Source organism: Ctenocephalides felis, unplaced genomic scaffold (assembly GCF_003426905.1).
Source record: "Ctenocephalides felis isolate EL2017-DRISC unplaced genomic scaffold, ASM342690v1 CF-g0.4_SCAFFOLD_01170, whole genome shotgun sequence".
In the NCBI taxonomy this organism is placed as follows: Eukaryota; Metazoa; Arthropoda; class Insecta; order Siphonaptera; family Pulicidae; genus Ctenocephalides; species Ctenocephalides felis.
The window spans coordinates 146,396-151,672 of NW_020537324.1; the positions used below are offsets into that span (position 1 = coordinate 146,396).

The following is a 5,277-nucleotide window of genomic DNA, read 5'->3' on the forward strand; positions in this document are numbered from 1 at the left end:
TTGATATTATGTTATGTAATTTGTTTGGTATGAATTTGTGAACATTGATGAACATACATTTACAATATCTGTATTCATTTTCGGCAGTATGTTAAAATTTAAGCAATTTTCAAGAGGTATGCGGGTTGATTTCAGTGTCGTTCTAATTAATTAGCGTCGTGGTAGTTTTTTTTCACATTCCACAGAACAGTGGAATATTGTTTTTTATATGTCTACAGAATGCAGACATGAAAATTACTCAGTCGTTTTGCCGTATTTAGAAAAAAAAATCATGATAAAAGTATATTAAATGCTCTGAAGATGACTAACAGTAAATTTTGAAAAGGCAATATTGTTTCATCACTGCGATATCTATTTCAAGAATAATTATTAATTTTATTAATTAAAAATCATTTAATTTTTTAATTTTTATGACGGTCCGAACTTAATTTCAAATTCAAAAAACTTTTCATACACACTAATAACTAATAATAATAAAAACATTTTAATATACAAATACAAAATTGAAAGCAAAAAATATTGCATAAATTAATGCAACAAGAAAATAATTTATTATTAATCTATTGATGGAACATATTAACAAAATAAATGAAATTGTATTTTAGAAATGCTTGGCGGGCCGCAGAAAAATAATTAAAGGGCCGCATTAATCCCGCAGCCCTCGGGTTGCTCATCAACGCTTCAATACAAACTGAGTCAATGTGTTTAAATACTGCCCATGGCCTTTAGAGAATACAGCCGAGTGATATGAAAGATTTACAAGCGTTTAAATGTTTTGTATCGTCTGCTTACTAGTCATTACTATGTATATTTGTACATTAGATTTAATTAATTTCTTTGATTGAAGATATTAGTTAACTAAGAAAATAGGAGTACGTTGTACTTCACTGTTAGACTGAAATTAGAAAAAGAACAAGATTCATAACTATGGTGACATTGATAAGGTTCACTAATAATTGCCCAAGTCATAATAGATTATTATAATCATCGCTAACAATTAATTTCTTAATTCTCTCGCGTTTATTGGGACGTTTATTCGTGCGAACTGATTTTGCGTAGGAATCATTATTGTGAACGAAGCAAACAATTATGTCATACAAACTGTGTTATTGTTTCCGCCGAAACACATCCAGTTTGATTGCGCCGAACATTTCATTTTCTAACGCAAGAGCGACATCGGATAGATGAATTGTATTGTATCGTACATAGTATATTGTCGCGTGTGTGAATTGAAACATACATAACAGCATTTATCCTTTTGTTTCGAAAAATGCGAACCCGTCGGCCATAATACCCGCACGGCGCTTCAGCGCTTTGTGCCAATGCCAATTGAATGTTCACATGTGTGCCTCATATTTTATAAATTATTTCACTAAATATAAACGTATGCAGACTAACTCATTATATTAATAAATGCTATGTTTAAATAGATGTGAATGGCATACGTCGACTTAATAAGAACATTTATTAGTATTAAGAATGCCGCGTTGATGATATTCGAAACTAATGCAGATTATACAATTTTCTACAAAAATGCCTCACGTAGTAGTTATTTTCAACAAATAATTTGAATATTATAATTGAAGCAATTGATTTAAATACTTATATTTATAAAAATTAATGTAAATTAAATAATATTATAAAAAGCAATACTCACTTATTTTGTTACGAAGTATCCAAACCCAAGCGTCAATGCCACTAATATAAAATAACCCTTGTTTCTTAGATAACTCGAACACGCAGCTCGTCGACCCCGGTGCTTTGGCGCCGGGTCGACATGCCAGATGTTCTTGTTCCCGCGAAACGCAGGCACAAACTAAAGTAGATTCTTCGATCGCTCACATAATTTTAACAAACATAGATCAACAAGACTGCGTCGTATAGATAGGAACTTCGGTTGATAAACAAACCATTTGAAGTTGCATCATACTATCAATAAAATAGATTCGACTGCCCTCTGGGTGGTGCATTTGGTTTTAATTCATATCAATAATGATACTTCGGTAACTGAGCAGACGGTATCTTGTAAATAAATAACAAGGACACAAAAATAATCGGTCAATGTTTATGTATTTTACAGGCTATTATAATACTTTTGGTCTTTTTCATGCTTTTAAAGAAATTTTACTGTTTTTAATGACTTCTAATGGATTTACATTTAAAAAATTAACTAGTGGTGCACGGTAATTGTTATTGATTATTCATTATTTTATAGATTTTTTATTATTTTTATTCTGTGGATGTTTAATTACGAAATTTGAAGTTTCAGAAATTTGCTTACGTATAATGTCATGCAATATTTTCAAAACCCATATCTCTGGACAGGGCTTTGTGGTAATAACTCACTTGACATTAAGCAGTATTTGTTAAGCATGATTTTTACTTGTATTAGAGATCTCAAATATAATATTAAGTGATGATAACCTTTCATGGCACTACTGTAATATATATTTACGTCATTATTGGTAATATACCTCAAATGGTCAACTTTTAGGTTGTTTTTTAAAAACACTAGGCTGAAACATGTACAGCTTTTGTTTACTGTTTCTATTGATCACTAGGTTTACATTTAGAAAATTAACTAGTGGTGCATGGTAATTGTTATTAATTATTGATCATTTTAAAGATTTTTTCCTCAAATGTTTAATTACAAAACTGGAAGTTTCAGTAATTTGCCTAAATGTATAATGCCATGCAATAATCTTAAAACCCGCAAAACTGGCCAAGGCCTTGTGGTAAGACTTAACTTAGCCAACTTGACATCAAGCAGTAGAGGTAACAGGATCTGGTCAGCCTATAGGTTGCCTTCTAGAAACACCAGGATGAAAATTTATTGATTTTTGTAGTATAAAAATATATATTAAAGCCTATGGTCTAGGAACATTTTGTTCAACCACATTTACAAAATCGGGTGCTGGTTAATGCTTATACTCCCGCCTGAAGGATCAATGTACTCTCTATCGGTGACTTGCAGAACCATATATTACGAAAGGCCAATAAAATGGTTTGACTTTTAAAATCACTTCCGTTCGCAGCGAGCTCCAGATATAAAATGCACTGAATTACAAAAGCTGCCTCCGAACGGCGCGCACCATCGACTCGCATAAATGCATTCGTAAAATCCATAATTCCTATTTACAATGTATTTCCCGAGGCATTTTTTTTATTCTATCCTATCCGATATTCATTATTCGTAATGCAACGCAAAAGCTTTTATTATGAAATCACATTATTTCAAACGGCAGCGATGCCGCGGAAAAAGAATGATATTTTCATCATTTATGCAAATGTGTATGATTTGGTTTGTCAAGTATCAGTTTTCAAGTTTTGGAAACTGGGGTAAAGAAATATTTTTAAATTTATTTTATGGAATGAAGAGAAGTATTTATGAAGTTTGATGGCTGCGTTTGTAATAGATCTATATAGAATAATTTATGTATTCTTGTAAAAATATTTTTATGGAATTTTAAAATAATATGAACTTGCAGACTACAAATTTATATCATTTATATATTAATTTGTGTTTAGTATTGGATGTTGTGTACCTTGTATCATGTCCCTGTCACACACAAACACACATGTGCCATGATCTATGACGTAATGCTAACAATTAACCATGAATACTAATGCGTTCATACTCTTGCGGCCTCCTCTACGTCTTTCTTCCAAGATCTACCCTGAGAAGGATATATATTACACACATGTGGGGTAGAAAATGAGCTGATGAATGGTTTTCTTCTGATTCTGAAAGACAAATGACAATATTATTAATTTTATTATAATAATTATTAAAGCCAAAGTATCCAATCTAACGTAAAACATAAAAACTAACTTTTATTTTTTATATTTGACTTAAATTTTTTTCTGTAATTTCTGATTCAGTTTCAGCAGTGGTCATTTTTTAAATGTATTTTATATATTAGTTCCTTCATATAACAATATATCAGCAATCAAATTCCGTTTTGTGGTAGGTATAATGCATCTAGATCTAGAATTTTCCATAAATGTATCGTATTTTATTGACAGGGGTGGAAGCCCCCAAGGGTCTTCCTTAAGCCCTATATATGGCCTGGGGTGACATTTGTGAATAGTGAAGGCGTTGAAAAATACTAATACTACTACTACTAGATTGCTTTATTTTGAATTCTAAATATATGGTTTATTATAAATATTATTCAACCAAAGCATTGAAGTGTGTTTTACCATTTCTTACATTTTTGTTCAGATATTTAGCTTTCAACTTACGAAATTATTATTTTAAAAAGACCTATCATAAAATACAAATACTTATTAAATGTTATATCTTCTTTAACGATTGTCATGTCTATCCAAAAGCACTCATTCGAAAATAAGAGACTGTAAACTTTTAATATCTTAACTTAGCTTAGCTTAAACGAGCGTGTCAATCAGGAGCAATAGATTGACTGAAAATATCAAGAATAACAAGTGTATAGATTTATTATTATAACATTTAAATAAAATGCATGAAAGCTTATTAGTATATAATTATACTACACATACACAGATCTAGAAATACAGTGTTACCCCGACATACGAGTTTAATTCGTTCTGTAACTACACTTGCATGTCAAATCACTCGTATCTCAGAACTATTTTTCCCACATAAATACGTTGAAATGCCATTAATTTATTCCGGCACTGTGACTTTTGTAAAGTTGTTAGAATATTTAAAAAATAATTACTATTTATTAATTTAATCATTGTTCTTTCCTGTCCATTCATGATATTGCGGAAATAAGGAGTCTATTCTCCGATAAAATTGACCGTAACATAAGGTTATTATGACAAGGTTATATTTCGCTCCATTCTTCCTAAAATTTGGTAGAAAAAAACTGTTAAAATGCTATGTTTTTTCTATTTAGTCAGGCACCTAGAAATCGCACAAATGCCAATTTTTGATGTGTCATAATAACACATGATAAAAGTTAAATTTTTTGTGTACAATAACGGATCCCACAGTAAAAACATAGCATTTTGACAGTTTTTACTATAAGTTTATATGTTAAGTTACCATAAGAATGCTATCTTACGGTCTATTTTATCGAAGAACTGACTCCTGAGATACACATGTTTCGTTGAACAACTTTCATGCAAAAACTGTTGCTAGTTTTTCAGGTTCATTTTTATCCACAATCGTTTAAAGCTTCAAAGCTGCTTATAAATTATTTTGTGGCCCTTAGCAGAAGTTATGCCCTTTCATATATGACCTGTAACTATATCCTGACCTCTCTCATATTTTTCAATAATTACACGCAT

At 30.8% G+C, this 5,277-nt stretch overlaps 1 long non-coding RNA gene across 1 annotated transcript in view; it reads right to left on the minus strand.

The window, feature by feature from the left end:
- Nucleotides 1-1,809, minus strand: part of LOC113368156 — a 72,192-nt gene extending 70,383 nt beyond the window's left edge. Inside the window, exon 1 of the long non-coding RNA XR_003366353.1 lies at nt 1,658-1,809. This is a non-coding gene — a long non-coding RNA (uncharacterized LOC113368156). The remainder of the gene's footprint in view (nt 1-1,657) is intronic.
- Between the last annotated feature and the right edge of the window lie 3,468 nt (nt 1,810-5,277).